A 20,530-nucleotide genomic window follows, 5' to 3' on the forward strand; every position below is an offset into this window, starting at 1 on the left:
GCATACAATTAATGTAGAATCAGAAAGCCAGGGATTAATTATTTTATTGCTATTATGAATGTAATAGATGAGGTTAATAGGACTTGCAGTTTTTCTGTAATTACAAATCAAATATTAATTCTACCACACAAAAAAATGGTTCATAAATATAATTAATTTTGTGGAGTAGTGAGATAGTACTGAAGGATACCTGTAAAAAATTATCTGAGTTTAAGCAATTAAGGCAATTTTACATTGAAGAGTGAATTTTAATGAAAAAAATTACTGACAGTTTTACCTAAAAATTCAGGCTGCTAGGAAGTCCACAATGTGATAGGTTACCAAATTTATGTTTTAATGGGGAAATTAAATCTAGAGTTTAAGTAATAATTTTTAATTATATTTGATATTTATCTATACATCATTTTTTGATCAATAAGCAATCCAGTATGATACATATGACTTAAAGTATTTACTGGGAGTCAGCTCTCCTGGATTCCCATTAAAAAAGAGCTAGAGAAATAGTTTGAAACTCAATAATTCATAAAGCTGATTACAAAATTAATGGTGTTCCACATATTGACCAGAATTGAAAATTTTTCCCACAAAGCTTAGGGAACTGAATTATTTAATGTAAATGTTGACCCACCCCAATCTACCTAAAATTGGAAAGTAAATTGTTAGCCACAGGTTCCAGAGACAAAGACATTTCATATTAGCATGAAAAATAATATGCAAAAATTTTAAAAAGATGTGGTCTAAAAACACAGAAATCTGAGAGAAGAAAGCATTGTGATACAATAACAAAGCAAATTATCTAGTAAATATCCTGTAGATGAGACTTTAGGGAAAGATTTCCTGAAGAAATCAAAAGAAAATTAGAAAAAATATCATTCCTAAATGATTATTTCTTAGGACACAGAACAACTTCTCATAAATGAGAAGGGCATAGAAAAGGGCATTATATGAAAAGGAAAGTAATTAAAATGCAGAAAGGTTTCAGCATACATATATATGCTAATTTTGGAGGTCCTACATGAATAAGGATAAATGATGAGAAAAAAGGATAAATGATAAGAAAAAATAACAATGGAGATAAAATTACATAGAGCTCTTTTGGTAGAAAGCAAGTCAGAAATTATTATTTTGTCATGTTACTAATAAAGGAGAAAATCTATTGCCATATTTAATTTGTCTTGGAAAAATCACCACAAGAAGCTGTAGCAAAGTCTAAAGATTTGAGGGAATGGTATGGATCATGAGACATTTTATTACCAGACTATTTGTAGTTCATTATTTAGGGAAGAGAAAAATAAAACCTTACATTTAATAATCTCATGGTGTAACAGCATGTAACTTTCATGTAAAAACTGTCTAGAAGTATTCAAATATAACAGTTCTTTTCTTTATTTTAGTGCATAACTTTTTTCACAGGTGCAAACATTTCTTGCATCACTAACAATTACTAATGAATAATGAAAGAAGTGATGTCTAGAAGAACAACCCCTTAACATATATCCCCAAGTGTAAACCAAGGGGGGGAATGGAATCTAGCAGATTTATCAGACTCCTGCATCCCTTTACGTATTTATTTCCTACATCAAGGTAATACTACTTTCCCAATTGATCCTGACCCTCACATTTTATAAAGCACATGAACCATTCTAACTCTGTGCATAGGTTCCCATTTCTCCAGATTTTTATCCCTGTCCTGGCATTTGTTATATCTCAACAGAATGTTTGCATTAATTCCACACAGCATTCTGATTGAGTTTCTACTGCTTATAGCCTGTAGGAGATCTAGGAAAATCCACATTGGCAGCAATGTTTGCCTTTAGTGCCAGCATCTTCTCTTTTGATGATTTATTTCTATTCCAAAAGATATTAGATCTGACTTTCTAGCTACTCATAGTTATGTTTGATTTGGTTTAATGTATCACTTATGCAAAGAATATGAGGACTTTTTAAAGTGTCTAGGTGACACGTACTTGGGTGTTTATGCTGAAAGTGTCTGCATGTGTGCATGGCATGGGTGGATGAGCGTTTCTTGATGAGGAGTCAGAGGAAAAATCCTTGCCATCAAAGAGATTGCTGTTCAGAAGAACATTTTGTGTCTAAACTGAAGTGGATGTGTATTTTCACCTTAAGTCCAAGGATAATTTATCTGTCTCTCCTTGTGATTAATTTTACTCATCTGCTCTTTGAAATTGTTTTTAAGTAGTAGCAGACACAGTAGAAGTGTGACCATATGCTCATGATTCTCATTCTCTCTGCTAAAACCTGGTATGAACCTCTAACTACTTCTTATTGATGATATTTTGTTGATAATCATGCAGACTGATAGTACTTTAAATAGATATATAGTAGAATATTTGGATTATAATTTATGATAGATTTAGTAGATGCCCTCAAAGAGTGTGTCAAGATATATTTTCTTTTTGCAATTTTGCACTAGTAACAGCATCACATAAGAATTCCACAATATTGGTAATTTGTGTTTTTATGTTTTTTAATTGATCATACTAAAGACTTCTGAATTTTATTAATCCTGTCATAAAACCAATTTTTGGTTTTGTTGATATTCTATATTTAGAACCATCATTTATGTCATAGATGTGTTTCCTTATTTTTATTATACTCTTGTCTTTATATTATTTGGATTTAATTTGCTTTTATTTTCATACATATTGATACCTAGGGCACTTAGATCACTGATTACCAAACATTTTATTTCTTAAGGACAGTTATATCAGTATATGAATTGTACAGATTTTAAGAAGAAAATAAGGGAATATTATTGACACATTAAGGCCAATAAATTTAAGAACTTAAATTTGGAAAAAAAATTAGATCATTGCTCTAATGATATAAATTACAAAGCACATGAAAAATAAATAGTGATTTAATTAGTCCTATATCTTTTAAAGAAATTGTACATGTTGTTTCAGTGTTCCCACAAAGAATCTCCAAATCCATATAGCTACACATGTAAATTCTATCAAGCATTAAAATAGAAACAATACGAATTCTACACAAACAGTTCCAGTAAAAGGACCAAAATAGAATGTAACAACTCATTCTATTAAGCCAACATTTCTCTGATACTCATAAAATACAATGGATTTTCTTTACATTAGTTAGGATTTAATTCTTAGGCAATCATATTACCAGTAAATCAGACAATTTTACCTCTCTCATTCAATCTGGATGATGCTTTTAAAAATAAATGAGATTAACAGATTTGGGGAAAGTGAAATGAATATATAAAATTGACTATAAAGATTTTCCTTTTTAAATATTTTAAGATCTTACTTTTAACAAATTATTAGGCAGTAATTTTAAAATGCTCTTATAAAGGCATAACAATACTTAATACATTAATTTTAATATCTATTAGTAGTTAATTAAATATGAAACATGTGTAAAGCATCTACACTGAGAACTATATGACTTTAAAAGAGAAAATGAAAGATTGCTATAATATATAGAACAACACTGTAATCATAAATGAGACAATTAAATATTTTTAAAATACCTTTGCACAAGCACAAAATTGATTCCTATATTTAATGCTATACTTCCAAATAAATCCAAGCTAGCTTTTAGGTTTTTTTCCTTTAGAAATTTAACATCTAATTCCAATATTTACTTGGAAATGCAATGCATCTAGATTAGCCTACAAAAATTTAAAAATTAGCAAATTTGGAGAAATTGACTGATTGCAATACATTATAAAACTACAGTTACAAAATCAGTTGAACAGCTTAGAGAATACAAAAGTAGATCCACACATACATGATCAAGTAAATCTAACAAAGACTGTAGGCAACTCAGTGGAGAATGGATAGTGTTTTCAACAAATGTTGGTGGGACAATTGGATACCCACACACAAATAAGGCTTGACCTGTAGCTCACATATTATATACACATTAATTTAAAGTGGATTATGGATGTTTACGAAAATAAAGAATAGTTAGAATGAAACACAGAAGAAAATCTCCACATCCTTGAATAAGGCAAAGACTTGTTAGATAAGACAAATTTTGAATCCACTGCTATCTACCCCACTTTCAGAGAAACCTTCTCTTACTTGCTTAAAAAAAGTTTCTCTTTCAATTTCTTAGAAAACCCACCTCCTTATGATTACTAATGAGACACTTGCTTCATTTAGAGATAAGTTCCTGTTTTCTGCTTCACTGCAGAATAACCTAAGACAATTTATCAACATTTGGGCATGCTCAAATAGAAGAAACTCTTACCTACTGTTGCCTATATTTAATTATAATAATAAAAATCATGCCCATTCAACACATTAAGTTTCCATTTTGGAAATGCAATTTATAAACTGACAATGATTTGTAACAGTTCATGTTTCACTTAACCATCTTTACTGAACTATGTCATCTCAATCCATTCTCTCCCATTTCCCTAAGCCACCCCCCTCCAAGATACATAAAAAGTCCCAATCCTATATAGCTCAGTGACACAGGTTTGAGCTTGCTCCTGTCTCTTTGGTCGGCCCCCTTGCAATACACTCTTCATTTTCTTGAAATCCTGACGTCAAAACATTGACTTCTATGCATATTTGGCAACAAGTCTACTTGGGTGATAACAATTTGGTGAATGCTAAGGGAACATAAAGGTCTTAGGATCCCTTGCATGAGGATCTGCAACCCCTTTGGGATGGAGTTTCACAGTTGTCAAACTTGAGTGGCTGCCTAGGCCAATTAGTCTAGAGTCTCGACAATTGGAACTCTCCTGGTTCCACTGTCATTAAAGACCATTCAGTGCAGTTTAATTTTGAAAAGAAAAGCTGTATTATGAATATATACATACACACATACACACACACACACAGAGATATAAAACTCTGTATATATCTTAAAATTTTTGAATTTGTAGTTTCAAATCTTCCCAATGGGAAACCCCTTGTCCATATAGCTTAACTCATGAACTGCACTAAATATTAAAGAAGAGATAATATCAATTCTACAAAATTATTTCCAGAAAAGGTGAGAATAGAATACATCTGAACTTATTATATTAGTCCAGAATTTCTCTGATAGCAACTATTCTAAATTTTCCTTACATTTATTATTACTTTCCATAGACAATAACATCACCTGTGAAAATAAACAGGCTTTTGTTTCTTCCTATCCATTCAGGCTGTTTATTATTTTTTTTTACATAAGGGAACATAGCAGAGTTTTGGACAGAAGATATATGTACAAAATGAGCAATTTTTGTACTAGTAACAAAACAAGAAAATGAATTTTTAAATGTCACTCAGAAAGACATTAAAATATGCAACACTTAAAGTAAGCAATACTTAAAATGTGTGCAGCACAAATGCTCTTAAAAACTACTGAGCTTTGCCTAAAGAAATTACAGCATATCTTAATATATGAAATGAAATTCTGTGTTGAAAGAGCAGAAGCATCAACCTTATTAAGATGCTAATACTTCCTCCAAATTAATCCCTAGACTCAATGCAATTACTTCAAAATCTGAGTATGCCTTTCCCCCCTAAAATTTAAAACTAAGTTTAATATTTAAATGATATGCAAATGATCTAGATCAGCCCACACAAACTTATAAAAGAAATAGTTTGGTGAAATTACACTTCCTGATTTCAAGTTATGTTATAAAGCAAAAAAATCAAATCAGTGTAATATTTTAAGATGAACAATTAGATTAATGGGACATCCTAGAAAGTGCAGAAATACTTGTAAAGAACTGTAAGCAATTCAGTGGAGAAATGATAAATTTTACAACAAATGATTGTGGAATCATTAAATATTCATATGCACAGAAAATATTTATACTTCATACCATTTAAAAAGTTCATTCAAAGTGGATCATAGACAATTATGAAAAATAAAAATAAATGACTTAGAATAAAACATAGAGGAAAATTTCCATGGTATTGGATTACTAAATAGTTGCCAGCTATGATATGAAAGTCTGATCCATAAATAAATAAAATAAAATGATAAACTGAACTTCATCAAAATGAAAACTGTTGGTATAAGAGTGAGATTGTTAACATTACAAATGATCAAGTTACACTCAGAAAAAAAGATTTTAAAATCATATAGATATTTAAAAACTATTCAAAATATATACATGTCTCTGAAAGCCTCCAAAAGAACAAAATTAACAACCCAATAAAATATGAACAAATAATTTATCAACTATGATAAACTCATTGAAAATAAGTATATGAGAAAAGGTGCTAGACACTGTTGAGTATTAGGGGAATACAAATGAATGCCACAGTGGTACTGTTGCATATTCATTACAATGGGTAAAATTAAAGACTGATAATATCAAGTGTTGGTTAGTATGTGGAGTAATTAAACTCTAATATGTTTCTTGTGGGCATGTAAAATGCAAAACCACTTCTGAAAAAATGTTTTGACATTTATTTAAAATATTAAATTAACACTTCCTGTATGACCAGAATTCAACTGCTCTAACTCTGAGTCTCAGGTGTCACATAAAAATGCAAAGTTATTTCTAAGATCTGGGTAAATATGCAGCAGTTTTTTCCATTAAAATATTTGTGCATGAACACTTAAAGCAGCTTTATCAGTGATAGCCGAAATACGGACTCAAGAAAATGTCCATTAGTGGGAAATGGGCAAAAAAAAAATGTGGCCTTTTCATACCTAAGAATATTCTCCAGCAAATAAAAAGTATTGATATATGCACAGTATGAATGAACCTCAAAATACATAATTTATGTGAAAGAATCCAAATCCATTCCCCATCTCAGAGTTCATACCGTGTTTTTGTTTTACACAATTCTAAAAAATTCAAATTAATCCATATTGACAGAAAGCAGATCAGTATTTTCCTGACCATTGCCAGAGGAGCAGTGTTGGGGATCAGATCATGCCCTCTAAAAATGGGATTTTCAGATAACAACCCCTGGTCCTGTGGATGTGAGTTTATTTTTATGAGTAGGATTATTGAAGATGTTACTAGTAATTCTGTACCCAATCTGAATGAGGGTTGGCCTTAATCCAATATGGCTGAAGTCCTTATAAGCAAGGGAAAGTTGCCCCATAAAGAGAAGGCACAGAAGAAGTAAGAAGCTGGAAGTCAACAGAAACAGGAAGAGAAAGGAAGAGATGTTACTATGTACATTGCTGTGTGACTGAAAAGCCAAGGAACCCTAAAGATTGGCAGCTATCTGGAAAATATCCATCCCCAGAGATAGCTCTACAATCATGATCCAAAATATTCATGTTGTTAACCCAAACCATTGTATGGTATGTGTTTTAGCAGTGTAGAAACTAAAACAGGTGGAAAGTTAGAATTACAAAGGACAAAATCAAGAAACTTTGCAAGAGTGATGGTATATTCAGTTTTTTCATTATGATGATGTTTTTATATGTATATACATATGGCAGAACTTTTCACAACGCATTCATTATGCAAGTTTTTTTTAATTGTAACGACACTTTAATACATCTGTTTAAAATATGTTATTTGAATCTGATTCTGTTATTGCTTCTCTGGCCATTCTAGGACTTCCAGAATTTAGAAGAGACTCTAATACCATCTTCAGTTTTATTTCTTCATGAATGCATTTTAACTTTCCAGATATGTGCAAACTTGCTACTTTCTTCCATTTAGAAAAATTACCAAATACTCTCATTTTTGGAAATAAATTCAGATAATATATGGAACAGAGAGATATTGGAAGGGGATTTGGGAGAAGAAGAAGTAAAATGAACTCTCAGAAGACCATGGTGGAAAGAAAAGACATGAATCAGGAATTGGGTCTGTATGTGAGCACATGCATATATTTGTAAGGCATACCTGTGGGTGTGTTTGTAGAAGAAGAGTGGTTAGAAGTATGATCAGCTACCTCCTTTTCTGTATTAAGACAGGACCATATAAGTGAAGTGTGGTCAGCAGCAGCCATTATTATAAAATTCAAGGCATTGGAAATATTACTTGTTTTAATGAGAATCCTTATCACCTGTGTACAGAATTCTTCAGACATTTCCCTTTTACTTCTGTTAAAAGCAGTGATCAAATTAGCATTTTCCCTCAGAATTCAGGACGGATTTTAAGAGATGTTGTAGATTCAATGCCATTACAATCTAGAAAACAAGCAAGAAGCTTGACTTAAGGAATGCACATTTTGATAAAAGTGAAGGAAATTATTTCAGAATGATTTGAAATTGAAAATGCTGGACCACATATTTATATTAACAGCAAAACCTATGTAAATATTCAGAAAGGCCAACTAGGTGATCTGGTGATCTATCACCTTCCATATTCTTTGTTAATGATATGAAGATTTATAGCAGTTTCTCTCACTGCTGTCCTCCAGGACACCCTCCCCAATCAACTCTGCTCTTATGCTCCAGATACAGCACCACACAGTGAGAACCAAGCCATCAGGATTTTAATAGTAACAATATTACTTAGTGATTCTGAACTGAAATTCTATAATCTGAGTCTATTTAATTAAAAATCATGGGCTTCAATTAACCAAATGAAATCGTTCCAGTTCTACCCAAGCCTACTTTTTAAAAATACTTTTTCAATTTTATAGTATGACATATATACAAAGCATAGAAACAAAAAAAAGCAATAGTTTCAAAGCACTCTTCAACAAGGAGTTACAGGACAGACCCAGAGTTTGTCTTGGGCTTCCATAACATCCGTTCAGATTTTTCCTTCTAGCTGTTCCAGAATATAGGAGGCTAGAAGAAATAAATACTTTTTATCATCACAATCAACTTTTTTCTTTTTTTGTGAAAATAACATATATGCAAGAAAGCAATAAATTACAAAGTGCAGCACAACAATTAGTTATAAAGCAGATTTCAGAGTTTAGTGTAGGTCACAATTCCACAATTTTAGGTTTTGACTTCTAGCTACTCTAAGAAACTGGAGACTAAAAGAAATATTGATACAATGGTTCAGCAATCATATTCATTTTCTAAACCCTAACTTCTCTGCAGAACTCTATCATCACCTTTGATATTTCTATCCCACTCTTTAGGTATATTTGGGTTATGGTCATGCTATCTTTTTCATGTTGGAAGTGGTGGTCAATAACATGGGGTTAGGTAGTTTGGAACTAGCTGAAGTTCTGGATAGGCTGGGCCTTCTAGGTTTCAGGTAGCCTACATTTATAACAAACTTTAAATCAATTTGTGTTAGGTGCATAAATGTATTTGTAAAATAAGAAATAGGCCATATCCTAAACAAGAAGTTAGTATTAGTTGTAATGATAAAATTGGCTGATGAACAAAATGAAGTTATCATACTTGTTGCATTAGTGTTAACTGCTGAACACTCTGATCTTGATCATTATTTTTGCTTTACTTAATAAAATCTAGTGAGCTCCACATCTTCCAAGGCCTTGTGTGCTACAAATTGACACCATTTCCTTTTCTCTTGATGAAAACCTTGCTCAAAATATAATAAGGGAGATGCTGCAAAAGAAGCAGAAGCAGTGAATTCAAAGACTCATCAAATCTGGGCCTTGATGTTGAAATGAGGGAACACAGTGAGATTTGTTGGCTTAGGATTCAGTTTCAGATCACATCAGTGTAGAGTCTGAAGTTATATCACTGAATCAGAAGATTATAGCCTTCATAAAAAGCACAAAAGCTCTCAGATGAAGATGTTGCTCTATATCTGTATCAGGACAGTGATGCAGATTGTTTTGAGGAAGATCCTAAAATTTCTCTAGATGACTATTGGAGTGTAATTCATGCAATAAAATGACTCCTCTCCTTCTGCCACATTACAACAGATGGTGAACACTTCATGAGAATTAGTTTGCTGAAGATAAATGAAATGATAAAAAAATATCTTAAAAGAACCAAACTAGAAAACTCAACACAAGTAGAAGAGACTTTAATTGTTCTAGATTCTAAAAAAGAGAATGACTCCAGAATCATGTACTTAAATAAATGATGATAAAATCACACAAGCCTCCAAATCCCAAGAAATTGAGGACTGTTCTCAGCCATCATATCATTTTAGTTACTAAGATATCAGAGAGCTTGAGAGCAAAGAAACAAAGATAATGAAGAACTTGTTGGAATCTAGTATTCCTCTTAATGCCTTTGAAGCCTGTATTATTTACCTAATGTCAAAGGAAAATGCTTATATTGTCCATTCAAAACAGGGCATCTTTTGAAGTGTTTTACCTGGGCAAAAAAGCTAAAAATCAAACAAGAAACACAAAAAACTGAAAAATCTCTGCCCAATACATAGATAACCACAGTTCAAATGATTGTGCTAACTTATTTCCCCTATGTGACTTGACCATAAAAGTAAAATTATATATTTTGACTTATAGCCATAAATTTTTGACAGTTATTTTGACAGCATGAAATTTGTTTTCATTTTTTACATATGCCAAATGAAAAGGTAGTTTGTCCAGGCATATTTCTCCTCTTTAGACTAATTTAACTACTAGGGGAGTGAGAGGTTAGTGAATTTTCAGTTCCTTTCAGGAAAATTTCACTTCTGTTTATTTCATGTATTTGGCTTTTAATGCAATTTGAATTGAACATATGAACCATCCTTACTCCTCCCCCTATATTTTAAATAAACCTGATTTTTGAAATATATCTGGTACATTTGAATGTAATTTATGTAGTATATTTCATGTAAGGAGGTAAATTTGCATGAAAGACTTAATATTTGAATTTTATATACTCAAACCTTCTGCTCTGCTCTTATAAAACATCTTAAAATTCGCTTAAACATAAAAAAGCAATTGTTAGCTATAATTAGCTATATATGATACTATATAAGTAGAAAGGCACATTTTATTCTCCAGCATGTTTTGGTATTGTAAGAGATAGGTGGTAATGATGTGCCATTTGAGAAAGCTATGAAAATATCCCCGTTTACTCACAAGAGAACTTTCAAAGTGCATAGTAGTGGAGCATTTATATATCCTGGGCAATTCAATCTGATGTAGAATTTCAAGATTTAGTGGAAATCTATTGTTTTTCTTAAGTGAAAAGTAATTGGGGACAATTTAAAGTACCTTCTTAGGCTGGGTTACACAGTCCTTGTTAGTTTTTCACGTTTCAGGCTTTTGCTTAAAGTCAGTTTTAAGAATTAGTGAATTCAGAAAGATAAAATCAGAGCTTAGATAAATAAAACATTTGTTTATGTATTTGGTTTTTTTGTATTCTGTATGTATTTTTTTTCCATGTAAGTATCCCCTTATTGCAGCATCATTTGTTGAATTTTTGTTTGTTTATTTGCTTGTTTGGGAAGTGCATGGGCTGGGATTCAAACCTGGGTCTCCACATGGCCAGTGAGAATTCTATTGTTGAGCTACCCTTGCAGCCCCTGTTATTTAAAAAAATAACTAGACAGGTCAATATCTCTCTGAATTACCCTGAAATGATGCATCACTTTTCTTCAACAATTAAAAGGCCATAGAATCCTAAAAATAGCTCTCAAACTATGTAGACTGACATTGTAATTTATACTTACATAGAATCTTCAGCAAAATAGTGTGTATAAAAAATTTAGACAAGTAGAATTTAATTTTAATTTAAGGTCCCAGTGTTTTTCTCCAATTAGGACAGTATAATCAACTGAAATATGAATATTGAATAGAATGGAGAGATAATTTTACTCAGCAACTTTGTGTTTTAGATTTCAACAAATTAAAAAACATATGCATACATGTCTTATCCAGGTATACATATATAAGATGAAAATAAACTGTTGAAGGTAACAGCACTTGAGCCAGAGCTATTCTCAAATACAGTAAAGAAATATTAGTTTGGAATTTATGATACTTCATCTGGAACCAAGCAGAATGCATCCTAATGAGAGCTACTGGTATAAATGAGATAATATATAAACTGATTGTACATTCAGAGTATATATATATATATATATATACAGTGATTAGGCTGTTTACAAAACATTGAACTCTACAAATGGAATCACATTCTAAACATCTATGGATTACTAATGTCTTAGGTGTTTAAATTTTTAGGCTAATATATATATATTATTTATTGGTTTGCAAATAAGCACTTTATTAAATGAGACTTAAAATGGAAGTTAAGAAGCCTTGTAGCTATACTAAAGTCATAGTAGTATCAGACACTTTCTGCTTGTTGAAAAGAATTGGTTAAAATATAACAAGTTTTTAACAGTATGGACTGCTTTTAAGTGCCATACCTATTAACATATTTGACATCTAAAATCATTTTGCAGACACAGATGCTGAATTTGTGTACCATTGGGGTTGATGACATCTAAATAAACATGCTAACAATCTTCCATATTTTTAAATAGATAATTAATGGATCCAAATGACAGCCACATTAGATCCAGACAAAAGCAGAAGATATATTTCTGTAGTCCATTGGGTCCCTAATTCCTTATCAGTTTGTGAAATATCTCCTGGAATTGATTTTCTCCATTCTGTATTCTCTCTTCCTTTCTGCAAATACATTCCAAGACTGCACAAAAGATGCAAAAGAGACAGATTTGTGAATCTTTCATCCATTTAATTCAGCAAATAACTACTGAGTGTAAACTGACCACAAAGTTTGTCTTAGAATCACTTTTTGTGTTATCTCCTCTTACGGACTTTTCTTGCCTAAATTGTGCTTAAAAACACGTGAGATTTGGGTACTTAGGTAGTTCGGTGGTAGAATACTCACCTTTCATGTGGGATACATGAATTTGATTCCCAGACTATGAACCAAAAGAAAAGGAAGAAAAAAAATTGGGGTGGTGAAACAGTGGCTCAGTGGCAGAATTCTCATCTGCCATGCTGGAGATCGAGGTTCAATTCCCAGAGCCAGCACACGCCAAAACATAAAATTTCTAGCAAAAGCCAATAAAATATAGACAATTTAAAAGTACTTGAGCAATTCAACAGATATATCATTTACTGATTGCCATCACAAATGTGAATTAATCTTAATCTAATTTTTAAAAAATTATCTGTAACACACAAAATCTAAGTACAGGTGAATGAATTTGCTGATTATTTTTCACAATTTTGGTATTACTTGAAATTCTGAATTTTTCTGCATAAGTTTCAACCAATTTTTGCTTTTTAATTTAACTGTGTCTACATTAGTTTAGCATGATCAATTGACAGTGTTTGGACTGCCTGGCAAATAAGAAGACCCACCTCACAGAGTAAACTATACAAATTGGGAGGTTTTAAACACATTTGCATTTCCTGAGGATACATGTATAGATAATTTAGGGACGTGAACCACGTCATGTTGGAAAAGAATGTTGGCTGTAAGGATAAGGCATATTCCTTTAATCATATGCAAGAAAAATTTTTGTTTTACTTTGTATTAGATAAATTAAACTTAGTTTTTATATTATAATTAATGGCAATCTAACAATTTTTTATGAACAAACTAATATTTAAAATATTTTTAATCACTGCCAGTAGAATTGAATAAAATTATCACTATTTCCACTAAACAATAATTTAAAAATAGATATATAAAATACAAGACATAATAAAGCAACTTATTTACATGTATATAAAAAAGGATTTTATCATTTCTATGCCTATCAATCTATTTTGGTTATCATATGGTGAATATTTATACAAAGTCATTTTTTCTTTATTTTCAGATATTCAATTCATTTGTTTATCACATACAACAAAATTATATATACATACATACATATATATATAAACAGAAACAACTCAAAGTTCATTCTTTTGGACTTATGACCAGAACATATAGATATGTTGCTTTGTGTACTTCTTATTCTGTTGCATTGCTTTGTTGTTGTGAATCTGCCTGATTATTTTCTCCATTCAGTGCAACTCTCTTTTTCACCAACTATTTCTTCAGACAGTTATTCCTTAGGGTCATCTGTTATTCCTACCATGTGACATCCAAACTGATCGGTACGCTTCTGTTGGAAAGAAAAACTACCTCCTATGGTAAGTGCATGTTGTAGATTTTAGTACTCCTGTCTTTGGAGGTATTGCAGTCTTTATTCTTACTGTCATGGCCTTTGATTGCTATATTGTCAAGTGCAAACCTCTCCATCATGTGATTATCATGCAATCTCTTAGTTTTAGCTGCTTGGACTATTGAATCTGTTTCTTATTTACCTAGTTTTCTCTAGCCATTCACTTGATACATTATGATCATAATAAAATCTATCCCTATTTTATGATACCTTCTGATTGCTATAAGATCCCTGTACTGATACCTATTACTGTTTTTTTTTTGTAATTGCCAATTCAGGGCTAGCCACCATAGTGACATTTGTTGTTTGATTTGTTTCTTATGTCATTATATTACTCATTTTAAAGAAATCACCAAGCTAAGTGACTTATATGCTAATTACACTGATCAAATATAATTCTATCCAATAGAAATGAGTTGGAAATGTAGTTAATTTTATTATTTATATCGTGTTATTATGGTTCCTTGCATGCAAAACAATTCATTTGCTCTATGGCAATTATACAATGCTATTTTAAGTGGTGAATTATGATACAAAAAAATACAGCATTAATGATATTTTATAATACATTTTGGCATTGGTTGCCAGACCACATAGTTGACACATTCTGTATGGCAAAGGAAAATCACAATATATAAGTACAATAATACATTTTTAAGATAAGCTCTTCACCAGGAAGTCTGCTAGTGATATGAAGAAATCAATTATGCGACAGAGTCAGGATAAGCGAATCTGATTTAAAAGTGGTTCCATGGTGTCAATTCTCCTGACTTCCCTTCAAAAAATAATGTAAGACAGTGAAAATCAACAATTCAACATACTATTTATACATTCACTGCTATTCTAACTATTGGTCAGATTAAAAACAAACAAAAACTTTTCATAAGGCTTAAGGAAGTGAATTATAAAGTGCAACTATTGATCTAAACTTTCTTGCCTAAAACTGATAATTAAGTGGAAAATATTGGATCAAAATCTAAATACATTTCATGTTAACAAGAGGGGAAAAATAAGCAAAAAACAACTATTTTGGAGCCAAGAAACAATCAATCCACCAAGCAGTCAACAGACATACGACCAGCAATAAAAAGACACTGGGACTCAATGGGTCCAGCTGACAATCTTTCAATGATTATGAAAAGAAGTCCTCTGATAAAATGTTTTAAAGAAAGATCAGAAGAAAATTGGAAAGAGTGAACTCTTAGGAAACAGAATAAATATCATAAGGAAGAAAGAACTAGATAATAAGATTAATGTAAAGGAAGATAATTAAAATAGAGAAAAAGTTTGAAAATACTGAATGTGATGCAAGAGTTATAAACATTCTGGAGGCACTGTATGAAGAAAGATAAAAAGAAGAAAATATAATGAAGGAAATAACATTAAACAGAGTTAACTCAGCACAGAAGAACTGGACAAATTACAATTTTGGCAAGCTATTGAAAAGCAATATTATTTTACAGATTTATCTTCTCTTCTGAAAAAGTATCAAAAAAAAACAATATGAAAAAATTTAAAGGTTTGAGGGAAAATATGTAAAAATGACAAATTCTCTTGCCAAGCCATTTGTATTTCATTGTTTATTAAAGAAAATAATAAACCTCAGCATTTAAATGGGTTCAGGGCATATATAACCCTTGTGTTTTTCATGATTAAAAAAATCCTACAAGGTAAGAGATGAGTCAAAGTAAACTCAATATCAATGCAGTTGGAATTAATAAGAGCTCAATGCTTGTGTCTTCATCAACAAAGTGCACTGAGACTAATATTAGAACAAAAGAATAATGTGTTTTTAAAGGTACAAAGCTATAAATCCCAGCTATACCCCACATTTACTGATTTTAATTTGACCAAATTAACCTTTGGGAATTCTAGAATTTTCAATTGTAACTAAAAATTTTAATATAATGATATAGCTATCACATTGAATTGAAATCATAAATTAAGAATGCCTATGAATTTCAGCTGCACAGTGCTTAAGATACATGAACATATTTCCCGCATAAGGAATTTTACAGCAAAAATGATTGAGCTGTTTCTGTGGCAACTGAAGGATATGGAATTGCACTCATGGTGCTTTGACCCTTTCTATCTTCTTGAAGAAGTTATTCAATATTAGACACAATTTTTACTTGTTTTATATCCTATGCTGGTTTTAATTTTTAGATATCCCTGAAAAACCTGTTCTTGCAATCCTTACCCACATTTGTGGAGGTAGAGCTATTGTTTAGTGTGGAACCATAGATTAGATTGTCTCCTTGAAGATGTGTCATACCCAATTATGGGTGTCACTTTTTGATTAGTTAGAGATGTGGCTATGCCCATTCAAGGTGGATCTTGATTAGTTTTCTGGAGTCTTTAAAAAGTTTACAGAGAGAGAAACAGTTCAGAGCTGAGAAGCACAGATGTTTGGAGATGCACAGGCAGAGACCAGAGAGCTCCAAGAGGATCTGCAACTGTTAGAAACCAGAAACCAGGAGAGGAACCCAGCAGAAGTTACCACATGACTTCTCAGCTGACAAAGAAATCCCAGACACCATTTGGCCTTTCTCTGGAGTCAAGGTATCTTTGGACACCTTAGTTTGGACATTTTTATGCTCTTACAACTGCAAACTTTTAGCTTAATAAATGTCCTTTATAAAATCCATTCCATTTACAGTACCTTGCATTTCCAGCAGCTTTAGCAAATTAATACACCTCCAAAAATACTATAGTTTTTATTAAGTTACAAAACATAAGCATGCCAGCTATGCAGCAGAAGGCCTAATTTAAGATTGAAGCTGTTTTCAGTCTCGGGTCACACCCTATTACCCACAAATAATTCACAAATGAGCTGGTGAGTTCAGTCTCTATTGAATGCCCACAAAAGCTTTTACAGAAATAATGCTGACCTTGCTTCAAAGTCTTTGATCCTGCTGTTCTCCATTAATAAATTATTTAACCCCTTCCTTTTTTATTAGTGAAAAGGACTGCTAAATTAGTGGCCCCTAATTTACCATGGGCTACTCATATTCCCTCACATAATGAAACCTTTCTAATAAAACTAAACTGTTTCTGACTATCTCTATCTTCCTTTTTAAATTGATTTCCTCAACTTAAAAACATAGCTTAATTTCTTAGACAATAATATTTCTTACTGATTCTAATCTATTATTTGGAAAAATACTTTTCTTTGTATATTTGTGTTAAATCTCCTAAAAAAACAGAAATTTCCTTGGACAAAATGGTATTGATCAAGAATTTTATGACATAAGAAAATGTTGGTAGGCAATATTAAATTTAAAATGCAAGATATAAATTTACAAACAAGTATGATCTCAAGTATGTGAAAATATAAATAATGAAAGGAGAATACTTGAAATGTTCACTTTTTCTCTCTGGTTATGGTGTTATGATGATGATTATTTGCTTCTTTATTTTCCTATATTATAGAAAAATTTAATGGTAACTGAAAAACAACTTTGAAAAATGCATATTCAATATATATTCAATGTAACTTATGTATGCATGCATATTTATGTATGTCATATATTATACATTAAAATTGACTATCTTTGTTTGGAGGAATTGTTAGTATTTTTAAATGAATTTTTATTTCTGAATAATTTTTAATTTACAGGAAAGTTTCAAGTTTTGAACAGAGAGTTGTATACCTCTCTCCTAATTTTCCAATAGTACATTGTTCGGTACTTGAAACCAATTTTACTGCATTACTATTAACTAAACTAGATTTTATTTGGAGTTCAGCAGATTTTTCATTAATGGCCTCTTTCAGTTCCAGGACTCAATCCAGGGTACCACATTGTACTTATTTATCTTGTTCCCTATTACTCATGTCTCTTCTGTGACAGCATCTCAATTTTTCCTCTTTCTACTGACATTAATGGTTTTCAGGGATACTGGTTAGTTATGCTGCAGAATGCCTGCTTATCTAAGTTATGAATTTTGAGAAATGATACCACAGAAATGAATAACCCTTCTGTCACATCAAATCCAACAGTACAAGATGTCCCCTGGGAATCACTGATAATATAAACCATTATCCATGTTACTCCACTATAAAGTTACTAGATTTTCCTTTTCCAAATATAATCTTTAGAAGTGGGTCACTAAATATAGTTTATCCTCAAGTGTGATGTGGGTTAGCTTTCACATTTTATAGGTGTAATAGAAAAATAATTTGTTTTTACTCTCCAATTTGTTTTTATTTAAAAAACAAATTTATTTATTAAAATTATTATTTAAAAGATAAAATTTTCTTACTCCAGTTATTTATATTAGTATATACTTATATATGCTTATCTTATACTTTAGGTTTTGATCCAAAATATTATTTTATACATGTTATAAGAAAACTGAAGATGGATACCTCTCATGAGCATAAGCTAAAAATTCCTTAGCAAATGGCAACAGAATAATTCCAAAATTAAATATAAAATATAATGCATCACAACAAAATGAAATTCATCCCAGGAATGCAGACTGGTTTTGTATTTGAAAAAAAATGCTTCTAAGTCACCACATGTATAGACTGAATAAGGAAAAATATATCATTATATCAATGTGCAAAAGGTCTCATGAAAAGATTTGACTGGTTGTTAAACCAGGAAACCAGGACCAAGTAAATCCAGGTTCTTGTTAGTGTAGAAAACTCTTATAGCCAGGACCCTACACCCTGAAGTGGATAAATAACCCCTTCCAACAATACAAACTTGTCTTTCTTACCCAATGGGAAGCAGGGTATGTGGTGCTACCATATACAGATCCTGACCTAAGCAATTTTGGCCACCCTGAAAGATTAATAGCAGAGGGATCTCTTCCCCACCTCTGGTGGACCCTTTTTGCTGTGAAATAATAAGGCAGTCATTAGCTGAAAGCTTCTGTTTTGATGAAAACCTGTGTCCCCAAAATGCATTGTGTTTGTTAATTAGATGACTCAATATTGGTAAGGTGTAAGTTCTCACCAATTTACCTGTAATTCAATGCAACCACAATCACCAAAATCCCAGCAAGTTGTTTTGTTGATATTGACAAGATGATTCTAAAATCCATATGAAAAAGCAAAGAAACTAGAGTAGCTAACATGTATCTGAAAAACAAAATAAAAGTTGGAGGAATAATTAACCAATATCAAGACCTGCTATAAAGTTACAGTAATCAGAACATCATGGTATTGGTTGAAGTGTAGTTAAATAGATCAATGGCATAGAAAAGAAAGTTCAGAAATAGAGATTTGTAAATGTGTTTGTGAAGAACTTGGGAAAATTGTTTTCTATTAAGAGGGAAAATAATCCAATTCATAAAGTGGATGAATTTTTTTAGGCAAAATATATAGCTAGAAATAATGGGATTGTGAGCCAAAAATCTGTGAGAAGGAAACAGGAGCATGAAGACACCTTTGAAGATAATTCAAAGACTAGTATAAGTCCATGAAAACACTAAATCAAAATTGGGGAAGGCACCTAAAAGGAAAAGAGCAAACTGTTGAGAAAATGTTTAATTGGATTATAGACTGTAATACCTGTCCTAGAATCCTGGGGCAGTTAGTTCTTCAGAGACAAAACAAATTTAGAACCTACATTAATTTTCCGTACCTTCAGTGATGATCTTGTGCTTGCTTTATACTTTTACTATTTAAATTTTAATTGTGTGATAAGACACCTATAGAAATATAAATGTTCAAATAATGGATATAAATGTTAATCACTGATATGTCCCTTACTTAGCACAGGAAGTAGCATCCCAAAATGCTTTCATAGGGTCAATGAAAGTAATAATGAGGGGACTTGCTTTAAAGAGAAGAATAAGGTTTTATAGTGCCAAAACAACACGCATGTGAGCTCTCTCAGAATGGAGGCCTAGTCAAAGAGTTGCACTTTATAGATAGCTTATTTGACCACTTAAGGGAGAGGTAGCATGTAGGGTAGGTGTGAGTCATTTGGGGAAGAATGTCTTGGGTCAATGGTTGGTTAATAAGTAAGCCTAGGGAGGCCATTTGGTGAATGTCAGCAGACATGCTGTCACCAGCTTTGACTTGTTTGCTTACAGGTGCAGAGGTCTCCATTGCCACTACAAAGGATCACTTGTATGTTGACTCAGCTAGTCTCATGACTTCCTGGATAAAGCAGAAGCTCAAGAAAATCAAGATGGTTAGTATAGTCATTAATTATTCCATTTTCACAATAACTACATCCTCTTTATACCACTAAATGTCACCTTTATCACATGAAATCACTTTCCTGTTGTTGCTCAGAAAAAGGTACACCTGTTGGGATTCTAAGGGTGGAGTTGCACCATACAGTTGGAAACCTAGATGGGAGAACCAACCTACTGTTACATTTGCAGATGTGGGAGTCACCAACCAAAACGTGGCTGACACAGCACTTTCTAGAACAACATTTTACTCATACAGAGAAGAGATAAGGGAAAATAAGCTTTACTAGTGACCCAACAGTCCCCATAGCTACAGGTTTCAATCCATACAAGGAGATGTTCTATATGGAGCACCCCTCTATTGTGTGTGTGTGCCATTGTGAAGGAACCCCATTCTCTCCCCTCTAGGGACAGATA

General features: G+C 31.9%; 1 pseudogene; it reads left to right on the forward strand.

Annotated features, from left to right (window-relative positions):
• The first annotated feature begins 7,013 nt into the window (after nt 1-7,013).
• Nucleotides 7,014-10,234, forward strand: LOC143680337 (E3 ubiquitin-protein ligase Mdm2 pseudogene; annotated as a pseudogene).
• Nucleotides 10,235-20,530: the final 10,296 nt, after the last annotated feature.

The sequence above is a fragment of the Tamandua tetradactyla genome, chromosome 4 (genome assembly GCF_023851605.1).
Source record: "Tamandua tetradactyla isolate mTamTet1 chromosome 4, mTamTet1.pri, whole genome shotgun sequence".
NCBI classification, from domain to species: domain Eukaryota; kingdom Metazoa; phylum Chordata; class Mammalia; order Pilosa; family Myrmecophagidae; genus Tamandua; species Tamandua tetradactyla.